The following is a 13,525-nucleotide window of genomic DNA, read 5'->3' as shown; positions in this document are numbered from 1 at the left end:
ATTGAATCCTCCCTTGACACCTCCCCGTTTTAAGTTGCTGAGTGCCTTTGATTCAGTGTCTTTCTGTTCCTCACCCTCTGGGGAATAAGCAGCATTGGAAAACATACAGAAGACCTCTCTCTATTCCTTGTCCCTACTCTCAGCACAGTCTACCCCCAGTGCAGTCCACCCATGCCATAGAGACGCTGTGCCCTACAGCTGCACCCCCAGATTCAACAACTTTCTGGGGGTGGCCCACTCTCGCTGACAGTGTCGGGAGCTAGCTGGGCTGAAGAAATCTGGCACCGCAGCAGTACAGATTTTCTATATTGCTTTTTAAAATAGTATGATAACTAATAACTTTTCAATATAACATGTATCCATTAAAAACACATTTGCTAATAAAAATCTTGCTATATACATATACACACACACACCATAGCTATATATTCATCTGCCTATCTGTCTCTGTAGCCGGTGAATTCCTGTCTTTGCCACAGCACCATGAGCTCCTTCTCTGCCACCAGCTGCCAGCCCCATGAGCACAGCTCTGAGCACAAGCCCCACTAACATCGGCCATAGGCTGGCACTCCTGCCAGGCAATGGCGCGGATCGAGGGAGGCTTCCATCGCCTTCGAGTGGGTGGCCAGGTCCTGTGTCAGGAGATGGAAGAGGTTGGGCGGCTCCACTGTTCGTACATCTGGGGGCAAACTGATCTCCTCCAGAAGCCTTTGGCTGCCCACAATAAAATTCTCCAGGTGTTTCGCTTCCAGGGATAATCCGATTGCTCCAGGATATCTGCGAGCGGAAGCACAAACTATCCCCGTGTGCCTGTACGGTGTTCAGCAGACACATGATGATGGTCTTGATGGAACAGATGTCCTGTATACAAGAATACCGGCCAAGAGTTTCAGGCATTTGAGGAGCGAGCTGTCCTGGGGGCCCTGCCTGAAGCACTTGATCTCTGCCACAGCGTAGGTCTCAGGCCACATTGGGCTTGGGGCGTGGGGCCCTCGAGGTCAGCTGCTCACAAAGATGTCTGAGGAGCCTGGCTGCACCCCGAAGAACAGCTTAACCTGGAAGTTTCCTTCCTTGTTGATCAGCCTGAGTTTGCAGGAGTGTTCGGAAGGCAGCAGCACTAAACACCAACTGCGTGACCGGGGCAAATGCCACCAGGTTGATCTCACCAGCACACAGAACCAGTGGGCAGTTTTCCTTACATGGAGGTAGGAGTGGTGCACAGGGTGTCTAGGAGGTTGAACTGCCGCATCCTCCTCCTATCCACCTCGCAATGGTGCAGGAGGCACAGCAGGTTTGCCCCCAGTTGCTCCCTCGGGCAGTTGTATTCCAGCTCCACACAGACACTGAAGTTCCATGCTGGGCCTCTGCCCCTCAGTGTCAGGTGGAAGATGTGGCCTCCAGGAGGAGTAAGAGTACCAGCACACATGATTCTCCTCATGGGCAGTCCAACTGTCAAAGGCACTGCCAAAAGCAATGGCTCCTTGCAGCACCAGGAAGACGTGTTCTTCTCAAGACACACCTGAGGACACTTGTGAAGTTGTCCCTCAGGGACAATGCTGTCCTCTCACAGCCTGTGTACAGGCCACTTAATGGGCTCCTCTAGAAGCCATCCCAGATTGTAATTCTCATGTCTCATCCTCTTCCTCTTCCTCATTCTCCTCCTGGCCACTGCTCTGCAACTGACGGCTTCTTTGCATAAAGCACAGTGCCAGGAGAAGGAGCAGGAGCCCAGCAAATACCCAGACTTGCCAGTGCTGCAAGGCAGACTAGAGCAGGTCTCCCCAGGATTTGCTGCTTGGCTTCAGCATGAGCTGCTCCAGCTCCTGCTCCAGCCGAATCCTCTCCTGTTCCTGGAGCTTCACATGCACCTCCATTCGTCGGCACGTCACCTCATCCAAACCATTGCCCACAGGCTGTGGGTACTGGACAAGGCTTTCCAAGTGCAAGAACCAGAATACCTGGGAATCCATGGCCTGCAGGAGGATGGAGAGAAGGCCTCAAGTGGCACTGGCAGGGAGGCAGCTGTCACTGGGGACAGCAGGGATGCGAATCCCAGAGATCTGGGGGCAGGGAAGACAGGTCCCTGGAGACCTGGCACGCAGCACGGCCCGTCCTTCTGCCCCAGCAGCAGTAGCATGCCCTGCCCAAGGATTTCCAATGAGGCGCTGTCCCTGCATGCAGGGGGAGAAGCCAGCCCTGGCAGCGTTTCTGCCCCAGCCCTTGTTCCCAGCACAGCCTCCCTGTCACGTGTGCACTCACTGCTTGCCCAAGCAATGCAGGGCCAGTGTTACCTGCTGAGGCTTTCTATATGTGCCCCCATAGTGACATGGTGCCCCCATGGTGTCACAGGTGCCACAGCACACCACAGCCAGTCCTGCCCTTCATCCCCACCCTGGCTCAGACACTCAGAGTAGCTGGAAACAAACAAAGCCCCTGCAGCAGTACAGTGTAGGCCCACCAAGCATAAACAGGCCTCCAGGGGCTCCCTCCACATAGCAGCAGAAGCTCCTTGAGCTCCTGTCAAATGTAAAATGAGCTGACACGACCCTTGGATGCTTTGCTCGCTGAGATCTCCTCCCATGGGATGGCATCAGTTCCCTCAGCACTGATGCCTCTGCTTGAAGCTGTGTTCTTGGAGCCTTTGTGCCACCCCTGGGCGTGTGGCAGTGAATATCCTGGTGGTGGGGAAGGGGTCTCTGCCTGGTAGCCTCTCTCTTCCTGTTGTGCCATTGTAAGAGGACACTGTCTTGCAGCGATCTTGAAATATTTTTGAGTAAGGTCTAAGGTGATTATTTGTATTATTATTTTGAGTGATGTGCTTTGTAATCTGTCTTCTTTATTTCTCCCCTTTTTCTATACACTGAGTTTGTTGACAATAGCCAGTCCTGCACAGCATTAGTTTCAGGCTTGCTGGACACATGGTGGGTCTATTATATTGTAGTGGCAATAGGATCAAGTCCAATCAACCTCAGAAACCATACTCTCTAATCATTGCTACCACTGAGAAAAAAATATGCAGACAAAAAAATCATGGACCATCTTGAGCTTCTTTGTGGAAATAAAGGAAGTGGTGTTTGTGTTGTTCAGTTGTCAAGCTGCCAGCTGAGTGACCGATGATGATACCTGCTCTCTTGCTGTTCAGCATGGAGCAGCAATTTCAGCAGTGAAGAGAATTATATTTCTCTTCTATGTAAAAGGACACTTTTGCATCTGATGAATCTGTAAAAATGTGTGGAATAAAAGTTTAAAAGTCACCTACTCGCTCTTACTGGTATTTTTACTTGGCAATTTTCCGCTTCATGAACAGACAAGTCTTTCCAAAAGAACAGCTATTGAACAAGAGCATTGCTGTTTTTCATTTCTACTGCATAAAATGCACTGATCATACTATGAAAGTTTGCCTGCTGTATTCCATTAGCAATAATCTGTACCATCAAGACGATGCAATAACTTCTGTTGTTGCTTCTGCTGAGTGACATTTTTAATCTCAGTTTCCAACTAGAAATAACATTTTGAGAACCTCTTGAGTACATAAAAGATTTCTGGGACAAGTGTCAGACAAAATAGACTTAATCAGCAGAAATTATTTGCAGAGTTTTGTCAGTGTACAAAATAATGAAAATTTTATTTTATTCCTTGTTTAAACTTCAGAAATACATAGCTGGTCTGCCAGTAGTATTCAAAATTTTATGTTATTTTAAAGACTTAAACATTTCACCAATATTCAAGAGCATTCATTAACTCTTGTGCTTACTTTATTTAGTAAGCTGCGCTCTTGCTGCAGTTCTAATGAACATGTGTTTGGAAGTCTCCTTGACTAAACTGAATTTCAAGGTTTTGCAAATTTTTTGGAACTGAATTACTTCCAGCCTATTTTGAGCTTTGCCAAACACTTTGAATTATATACCATCTAGGAGGATATCAGTCCTTACTGTAGCCAACTGTTTTTAAATAGCTATATTTAATGAATAATAAAGAACTAGAAAAAAAAATCTCTAGCCCTCCAAGACAACAACATAACAAAACCAGCAACTACTCCAAAAATGAAACAAACAAACACACATGCACGCACAACAACCCCTCACAAAAACCCATCAGAAAATCCAGAGGGTCAGCAATAGAGTTTGGACAAAATCCAGTCATGGTGATGTCCATCCCCAGTGCATATTCACTGACCTACATCTGCATATTTGCAATAGTAAGTCAATAAATGGCACCACGATGACATATTAAGACTTATCAGTATCTGAATGGCATTTATTTTTTAGTACAGATTGGATGCTTCAAATATTCTCTTTTTCTCTGCACCTAGAGAACAGCTGTGTGTGATTACTGTAGTATTTTCTTGTCACTGAAAGGAGAACATTATACTTCCATTTCTTACTCTGAAATTATTTTCTTCTTTTGGCTGATAATAAGCAGGTACTTGAGATCTGATTCAAAGACAAGATACAATCAATAGATGTTCTTGCTTGGATAGCCTGGTGAGAGTATTAATTGGGCTGTGGGCATCAAAACATTCTTTGTGTGTTTTCCAGAATCCACTGAAATTGCTGTTAGCAGCTCAGCTAACCATGAGATGGGAACTGCATGTGTGAAATGACTTTTGAATTACTTTTATTTAGGAGAATCTATTTAATTTTGATATTATTTTTTAATGTTGAATGTTTGGCATGAAAGTATGGCATAGGTCTGATTTTTAAAAGAGAAGTTTCCTGTGAGGATCAGATTCTCTGAGGTCTTTACCTTAATCCATCCTATGAGATCAGAAATACCTCACCAGTTCCCACTTCTGGAAATCAAGTTGCATGTCTGCTGTGTGTGTGCTAATTGTTCAGTTGTTGAGTAGTATGATTCAGTTATCCCCCATGTGGACCCAGATGGTTCTCCTGAGAGTGCCTTCCCCTTTAACTGTCTCTTAAGTTGCCTTTGTGCTGTCTCCCTTTGTTCCAGACTGACCCTTTCCTGCCTGTCAAGGCGGCCCTACCCCTTCTGCCTTGTCCATCAGAGTAAACCCTGCCCTTTGTTCTACAATGTTCTGTGCCAATTATCCCATGAACCAATCCCCTATTGGACCCTCTCCCCTCCCCTGACCCTGATTAGTTATTATCCTGAAACCACAACCTAAGAGTTACCCTATTGGTTATTCAGTTGTATCCATTCCCTGTTTTTTTGTTGGTTCAAAAAGCCATGCATTGAGGTACTTGCGGTTTTTGCTGTTTGTGAACCCTTTGCTTGTGAACCCTTCTCTTAGTTAGCCTCCACCTTTCCTCACCAATAAATGGGTTGGAATCTCACCACAGAAGAGTCTCCCCTGCCTTCTTTATCCAGTCCTTGCTGCATTGCTGTAGAGCACCTTGCAGAGCAGTGGGCTCTGAGGTTCTGATTTTGGCAACACCTCAGCCAAGTCAGCTCCCCACACTTGTTGCTGCCCCGGGACTTAATTGAGTTAGCCAGGGCTCTGGCAGGCAGTGGCAGATGTCCATTCTCCACCCTTTGCTGGTGGAATGTCCATCCCTCAAAGCTCAAAATCTTCGGAACTTCAATGAGGAAGCCTTGCTCAGCAAAGCTATTCAGAGGACTCATTCACATTCAAATCATCAAATGAAATGAATGAAGCTAAAACTTCTAGATTAACTTGGATCTAAAATATCTCCTTGGTTTTTTTGGATGGATTTGGGATTTTTATTGCTAATAATATGGAAAGGTTACTTGAAGAAATACAATACATAAAGCGGTATATGGATCTTTCTTAGAGCCCCCAAAGTTTTTCAGTGTTTTGGAACATTTGGCTAGTTTATGCAGTCATTTTTCCAATGAAATGGGCCCATAATCTACAGAAAACAGCTTGTTGTTTTGGGTTTTTTTCCCCACACAGTGGGTATTTCCTTTGGGGAAACCAGCTCTTCCCGAAAGAAAGAGTAAAAGGGGTGCAAAGAGATGAGTACTGAAAATGCACAAACAATGTTTTGATGTGAGATTCTATAGCAGATACACATTTCTAAATCAGTAATTTTTTTACATTCCTGTGTAAAGATAAGCACAGAAAAGACATAATGACTTTGAGGGTTTTTCAGTAACAGTTTCTAAAAATAATGTAGGAGTCATGAACACAATGTACAAGGAGTCTTCTTCATCTGTTTGACAATTTGCAAACTCACAAGAGATTTCTGATATGTTCTGCTCCAAGCTGTTGATCAACAACCCAGTATAAATCAGATCAGCTCATTAGGAAAGGCCCATAATCTAGGGAGAGCACCAAAATGCAGGATATGATCATTAATTTTGACAGAAATATGAACCAGGGGAACAGAAATAGAGGTTGTTGGAATTTTTTGTCAGGAATAGCATACTTGCTGAAAAAGGCAGTTTTAGACTAACAAAATAAATAGGAATTCTATTCAGATTGGGCAGATATTTTAATTTAAAAATCTTTTTTTTTTTTTAATTTATTTCTCCATATAGTGGTGGAAACAGTTTGACTTTTTTTTTTTTTTTTAATAGCACATATTTTTAAAATGCAGCTTGGTTTTATTTTAGGAGTATATTAAAAACTGAAAAATTAAGACATCTTTTAAATTTGTTCAAAACAGATTTCTTGGGGGGTTATTATTGTTAAAAATAGGAAAAGAGAGATTACTTAATTTTAAAGGAATTAGTTTTGTTTGTAGATTGTTTTATTTCTCTCAGCTTCTTACATTCACTTGACAAGTCAACCTCTTACTAATGAATGCCATGTTCTGTGCTGCTGAATGTTGCAGACTTCCACCTTGATTACCCATTTCCAGGAAGAAAACACCTGGAACACATGTGGACTAATCCAGATGATAACAATTCTGGTGCTTTTAGTAAATTTTTCCTGATTTATAATACTTCATAGAGGAAGAACAGTCATGCTTTGTTCTGATATGTTTTGCTTTGTTGTAATGCTGTTCATTTAGGTAGAATTAACAGTTGCTATCATGACTAAAGCTGGGAAAGAAACTGTAAATCACTCGAGCTGAACATATAGCCCTGAATCTTGAACTCAGGTCTCTAATAATAGGTTATAAATGATGCTTAGTATTTATAGAATTAAATTGAATTTAGGTGCCAAACAACTATTCTTTTCTCATTCCTGGTGTAATAAACTTCTGTTTATCTCTCATCAGAGCAGAGAGAAAAGCTGATATGTCAGCTGTCTAATGAAAAGGTCTTGATAATGAATAATTTACTATTCTTGGAGATGTTTGTGAAAATTAAGTCTCACCAAGGGTATAACTGTGCAGCCACTCAAGTGAATCAGAAAATAACACTCTGTAAGTAGTTTTAAAATCTGGCTCAGAGCAAAGAGAACTTCGTCTTTCTGGATAACAGCCTGTTTTCACATAGCTAAAGGCTGTCATTCATGTTTGTACTGAATATATTTCAGCTAAACAACACTAACATGGTGACAGAGAGAAGAACAAGACAGCACCTCCATCACTGGGAAAGTAAAATAGGCTTAAGAATTCACAAGCCCACAGTATATATTTACAAAAATTACTGTAAATAATTTTGGATGCCTTGTTTATTGAGCACTATGTGTTCAAGAAAAATAACTAAGGATAAAATTAAGTTCCCCTTCATTTTTCAAGAAAATCAGGCCCTTGAGGGTGAGTCCTGTTCAAGTTGTGCTTAAGTGGAACTCCAGTTAGGTTGAAAATAACCACGTGATTTTGGAAATGCTTGGTTTGGGTAAGGATGGGTTGAATGGAGAGCATCCCCATCCTGCTGTTATTCAATAGGGCAGAGAGCACCCAGTACTGTGAGCTGCTGCTGTGTGCCTGCCCAGCAGGGAGGCACTGCAAAGCCCTGGGGCCCAAAGAGGCAGGGAGCTGGCATGGAAAAAGGAAGAAGCAGCCCCAGTCTTTGGTCTTGCAGGTGCCATCAGCAGGGGTCACCTCTGAGCTCGGCTGCTCCCTGTGGATGTGGGAGGAGGTAACACTGCACTGCTTCTGGCTCAGGTGTTCATACACACATCAGGAAACCACAGCCCAGCTGCTCAGCCTGGAGAAGACTTCAGGGAGACCTTACTGCAAGGGAGCTACAAGAATGATGGAAGAGGGGCTTTCCACAAGGGCATGCAATGATAGGGTAAGAGACAACGGCTTTAACCGTGAAGGAAGGTAGGTTTACATTAGATGTTAGGAAGAAATTCTTTACTATGAGAAGTTCTTTATTATTCTTTACTACTTCTTTACTGAAAGAGGTTGCCTGGAGAAGTTGTGGATGCCCAATTTCTAGAAGTGTTCAAGACCAAACTAGATGGGGGTCTGAGAAACCTGATCTCATGGAAGATATCCCTCCCCATGCCAGGAGTGTTGGAACTGTATGATCTTTATGGTCCCTTCCAACCAAACCATTCCATGACTATGATCCTATCGCACCAATACTGCTGCTTCCTCATCTGACCAGAGGTAGAAATGGTGAGTGGAACAAAATTCCACAAGGACCCCTCTCCTGCTCTGGACAGCAGATCAAACACCACTGTTGCTCCACTCAACAGCATCTTAAAAGAATGCTCTGGCCTAGTCACAGTTACTCCTTTCTTTTCCATTACCTGTAACTTGATTTTGAACAACTTGCTATTGGCTCCACAATCATCTCACCCCTCCCTGCTTTCACAGAAGCAGTGTAGGCTGTAACTCAGTCACTTCTCACCATCTTCTGCATTGAAATGATTTTTTTTTTTTTTTTTTTATGTCAAAACAACAGTTCTGGCTCAATTAAATATGGTCTCTGCCATTAATTCTCCACCTTATATTTTTGTCGCTAAAAAATTTTCCTTCCTTCAGATGAACATGTTGAAAGTTGGGGGTGCAGGAGTCCAGGATGGGAATGAACAGCATTTTATAAAACTAGGCCATTCTCATGGTGTTTCAGCCATGTAAGGCAAAGAGTATAGGAATAACTGCTTAAAAGGATGGCTTAGCATTTCACTATGAAGTCTAAAGTGCCCAATTCATCTTTCCTATTCCAAATGCACCAACATTTACAACAATTTACAATCTCTTTCCTATTTCTCTAAAACACATTGTGGTACTATAAACCTGAATTGCTTACAACCATTACTGCTTCTGCCAAAAAAAAAAAAAAAACTTCATCCAGATTTAGTAATGTCATATGAAGCATCATAAATACTAATAAATTAGTGGCATTTCCTTACCATGCCTGAATCATAGGTGTTCAGAAATGCTTTATCTTTGTTATTTTAAAATGTATTCCCTTCCATTCACAAGACTAAAAGGTTTCAGTTCTGATTCATTTTCCTTTTGTAGGAATTAAAATTCAAAGCATGACTTTAGAGGGACTCCAAAATTGCTTCCTGATTTAATCTTTAAATCAGCATTCTGTTTTTTTTTTTAATCTTCTCAGGCAATATCCAGAATAATGAGACTGTTGAAAATGTGAATAATATGAATGTCACTTCCATACTTTTTGGCTTGGAAAAAAAAAGATTTTGCTTTTTAACACAGAAGAGTCCAATCAGTCCCAAAGGTAATTGTTGCAAGAAGTAGAGTGAAAAAGTTCCTTGTAGTGTAAGTAAAGGACAGCCTTATCTTCTGTCACACAAGGCAGAAAAACTGTTGTGTAGTAAGTGAGCAGATGTTAGGTGTGAAATTAAAAGAACTGTTTCATCCCAGATGAATATGTGGCATTGGATGCAAGTGGAAGAGCCTAAGAGATCAGTAATGACACCACCAAAACAGGAAAACATCTCATTTTCCCCCTCCTTTCTCTCTCTCACCTGCACTGTCACAAGCTCTGAACAATATCTCAGGCAGCTAAGAGCTGGGAAAAAATTGAATGTAATTTGAATGTTGGAGTGGCTCCAATGAAAAATGAAGGTGTCTTAGAGTTAGGGGATACAAATTAGATCTAAGGTAACTAGTGGGATTCTCAGTAGCACTTGAGAACATCAGATCCTTTTGTAGTTCTAGGAATGGACTCAGATTTTCTCGGGATGTAATAAGAGAGTAATTAAAACAACACTGTAGGATAAATCCTGGGCTATCATACCACTGTGAAGATAATTAGTACAGATTTTTTGGTGGTTTTGTTTTGTTTTGTGGGTTTTTTTGGTTTTGGTGCGTTTTTTGTGGGTAGGTTTTTGTTTGGTTGGTTGGTTTTTTTTTTTCTGTTTGTTTTTCATCTTCAACAACTCTGTATTGCAAAACATTCACAAGTTCTTGACAGAGGTGAGAACCTAAGACTTCTCCTTTCCCAGGCAAGTACCCAGCCACTGTCTCCTCGCAAACTCACACAGAGCCCTATAACCTCAACAGTTACCTGGCCTCTGCCAAATGCTGTGAACCAGCTACTCCTCTTTCAGACTACAGAGAGAATTGCTGGGCAAAACCCACCATGAATCTGAACATCACTGAGACAACAACCACGTAGTCATGCAAGTAAGAATATGCAGTCAGGTCTGTACAGCATGAATATAAAGCAAGACCTTTTCAATAAAAGACCTTTTGACACAATGTGTGAGATGGTATATTCTAGATTTCTTAATTAAGAGGTTTTTGAACAATATACAGAGGCATCCAAATGAACATTCTGATGGTGATGGAGTACTTCAGCTTTCTTTAGAAAAAATTTACAGCAGTATAATCATCCATCAAGTGTTGAAATATATGGGTTTTGGTGTTGGGGTTTTTCCTCTTTTTTTCTGCCTCCTTGGTAGCTAAAGAATCCACTAGAAGAAGAATGACTGTTTCAGCTCTTTCCAGCTAATTGGGAGGAACTGACAAAGACTCCAAAGATAAGTGGTAATTTTTTAGAAAATGAAGAATAGCATTCACTAACTTTTAGGATGTGTGAAAGTGCTCTGTAGAGTAAATCTAGGAAGGATCTTGAATGCTTGTTATGCAAAGAGGTAGGCAGGATGTCTGAGGAACACAGTCCAATTCAAAGCAGGCAGGTGATCTGATAGAGACTGCGGCGAGGGGTCCGGCCTTATCGTTCAGATGTCCGGCTAGCAGAGGGCGGCCAAACACCCAGTTGCAATCCTGCCAGCACCCCTCAGTGTCTATGGGCCTTGGGCTGTGCTTGCTGTGGACGGGCTCGCTGCTGCCAAGATGAGGAAGAAGGAGCTGGACACTCGCTGGAGACAAATTCAGGTTTATTGGACATCCCAAGAAGTCAACCAGGGAGTGACCAAGAACAACGGGAGAAGCAAGGTTTTAAAGGGGGGAGGTGTCTCAGGGAGGGGTTTACAAAGAACCAATAAGGGAGTGAACATAACATGACAGACATTAGGAAAAACCAATTGATACAAAGTAAGGGAGGGGCCCCGGGACCACAGCCAATCATAATCCCTACAAGGAAGAAGATTCTAGTAAACTGGGAGGAGTAGGGGTGATTGACCAGGCCCAGGGAGGAGAAACAAGCATACATATAAGGGAATGGAGGGGAGGAGGAATTACATAACATAGGGGATTGACAAAACCAATGGCGAGAGTAACTATAGTAACAAAATGAGTGGCAGGGCTAAGGCGGGAAAACAGGGGAGGGCAGAACCATTGTATAAAATGGGGGGGGGGTACAGTACAGAAAATAGGGGAGAAACTAAATGAACTTAACAAACACACCACAACAAGAGAGTGTATTATACATCTAGAAATAAACTCCCCAGGTAAAAAAGACAGGTACGAAGTAAAGCATAGTGGTTGTGGTTGAATTATGAGCCCTTAAAAGGTTTGAAAGTAATGTCATTACATATTTGTACAAGTGACTAAGAATGAACATAAGTGGCTAATATTGTGAGAAGAGAAAAAAAAAAAGAAAAATATACAAAGTTATTCTTAGTGAAGAAAAATCTATATAAATACTTCTGAAGCAACAGAAAAAAAAAAGCAATAAAGAAAAGAGAAATTCATTACCAGATGGGAAAACAAATCCTGGCAAAAAGCTAGTGACATGTAGAAGCTACAGTGCAGTTTGCCTTCTCTGAAAGGCTTCATTACAAAAGTGGCACATGACACAGAGTCAGAATGAAGTTCAACAAAGAATGAAGAAACAGAGAAAAAGCATTAAGGATTATTTAAGGAATAAACAGATCAACAGTTGATCTGCATGCAATTCACTCTGTGGTGCTTGCAGTAGTATCTGGCTAAGTCACCTCATCATTTGTTGATATCTTTGGTACCACATAAGGGATGGGTGGCAGCGAGAACTGAGGAGAGAAAAACTTTGGATCATCTCTAAAAAGAAAGAGGGATCTCATAGAGGAATGCAGGTAGCTCAGCCTCACTGCTGGAATGAGACTTTAACACATTTTCATTACATAAACTATTATAATAATAATAATGTGGCAAAAACCAGCCAGCACGGGATTTTCAAAAGAAGTCAAATGAAATTATTCTAATTTGTTTTTGTGGTAGGAAGACAAAGGAGGTGCAGACAGTCAATTCAATTTGCATTGCGGATAGCTTACAAATTTGAATTTAAGGGTTTGACGCTGTCTCCCTTTATATTCCTGTAAAAAAGGAAAAGTTTTCTAGATAAAATCATTGTATTTGCACTAGTGATTGGTGAAAAATGCATGCAGAATACTTTACTGGGAGGTACTGCAGTCCATTTGTTTCTCTGTGTGACATTTCAATTTCTAAATGCTGGAATCAAGCACATAGTGATAAAATATCAGGGTGGCCTCCCAGTGGAATGAAGTCAGACTGTGCACAACCCCTTTACATTGCAAATTTGACATGAGCCAACGAAGTGACACTGGCGCAGAAAGGCTGAGTGCATTTCAGCGTGGCATTCACAGCTGTGCTGCATGTGAAGAAAGAAAAAGGGTAAATAAGTCTCTGTTAGTCAATGTTTATGAGGTCCCAACTGTAGTACTGGGAAGGCTCAGTAGAGAAAAGGAAAGAGAGGTATGATTTTTGAAGGAAGGTGAACAGGCCTGGGCCTGTTTTTCCAGGAAAAGAAGTGATGCAGAGCTGGAGACACCCACCTTTCTTTGCCTAAGGCAGACTGTATCTATCCTTTTGTTTCTTAAAGGTTAAATTGATAAGGATACCACCGTTTTCCTAAGACATCTATTGCAGCTCTCAATTTGTTTTAAATATTGCATTTCTCCTCAGACCCTGTTGCAGTGCGTTTTCTTTGTTTGGTAGGTTTACTTCTTAATTTGTGGGTTTGCTCACTGTTTTATTTGTGGGTTTTATAATCCCTCTGTATTGTCCTCCCCCTGTCTTCAGAGTAGCATAAGCTCCTCATTTGTATCTTGTGTTTCTAAAATTAAACATACTCCCTCATTAGATGTCAATCTTTCCTTTTTCGCCTAGCCACTCCCTACCAAGTCTTAATCCCCAGCCTTCCCAGTTGTCAATCCTTCCTTTCCTCACCCTTTTTCCCCAGAATCCTCCTTGCTTTCCCCTCCCATTGAGTGTCAATCCTCCCCCAAACCTGCCCTTTCTTCTGGAGAATTCCCTGCCTATTCTGTATCTTTTAGAACCCTATTGGCTTACCCAAGTTATGTCCCTCCCCATTGCTC

General features: G+C 42.1%; 1 pseudogene; it reads right to left on the bottom strand.

The window, feature by feature from the left end:
• Positions 1-545: 545 nt before the first annotated feature.
• Positions 546-1,970, bottom strand: LOC128933397 (inositol 1,4,5-trisphosphate receptor-interacting protein-like 1; annotated as a pseudogene).
• Between the last annotated feature and the right edge of the window lie 11,555 nt (positions 1,971-13,525).

The sequence above is a fragment of the Melozone crissalis genome, unplaced genomic scaffold (genome assembly GCF_028551555.1).
Source record: "Melozone crissalis strain CALT ecotype California unplaced genomic scaffold, PUWL_Pcris_2 ptg000002l_1, whole genome shotgun sequence".
NCBI classification, from domain to species: Eukaryota; Metazoa; Chordata; class Aves; order Passeriformes; family Passerellidae; genus Melozone; species Melozone crissalis.
The sequence above is the reverse complement of the archived record's forward strand: the minus strand, read 5'-3'. Positions and strand labels throughout refer to the sequence as shown.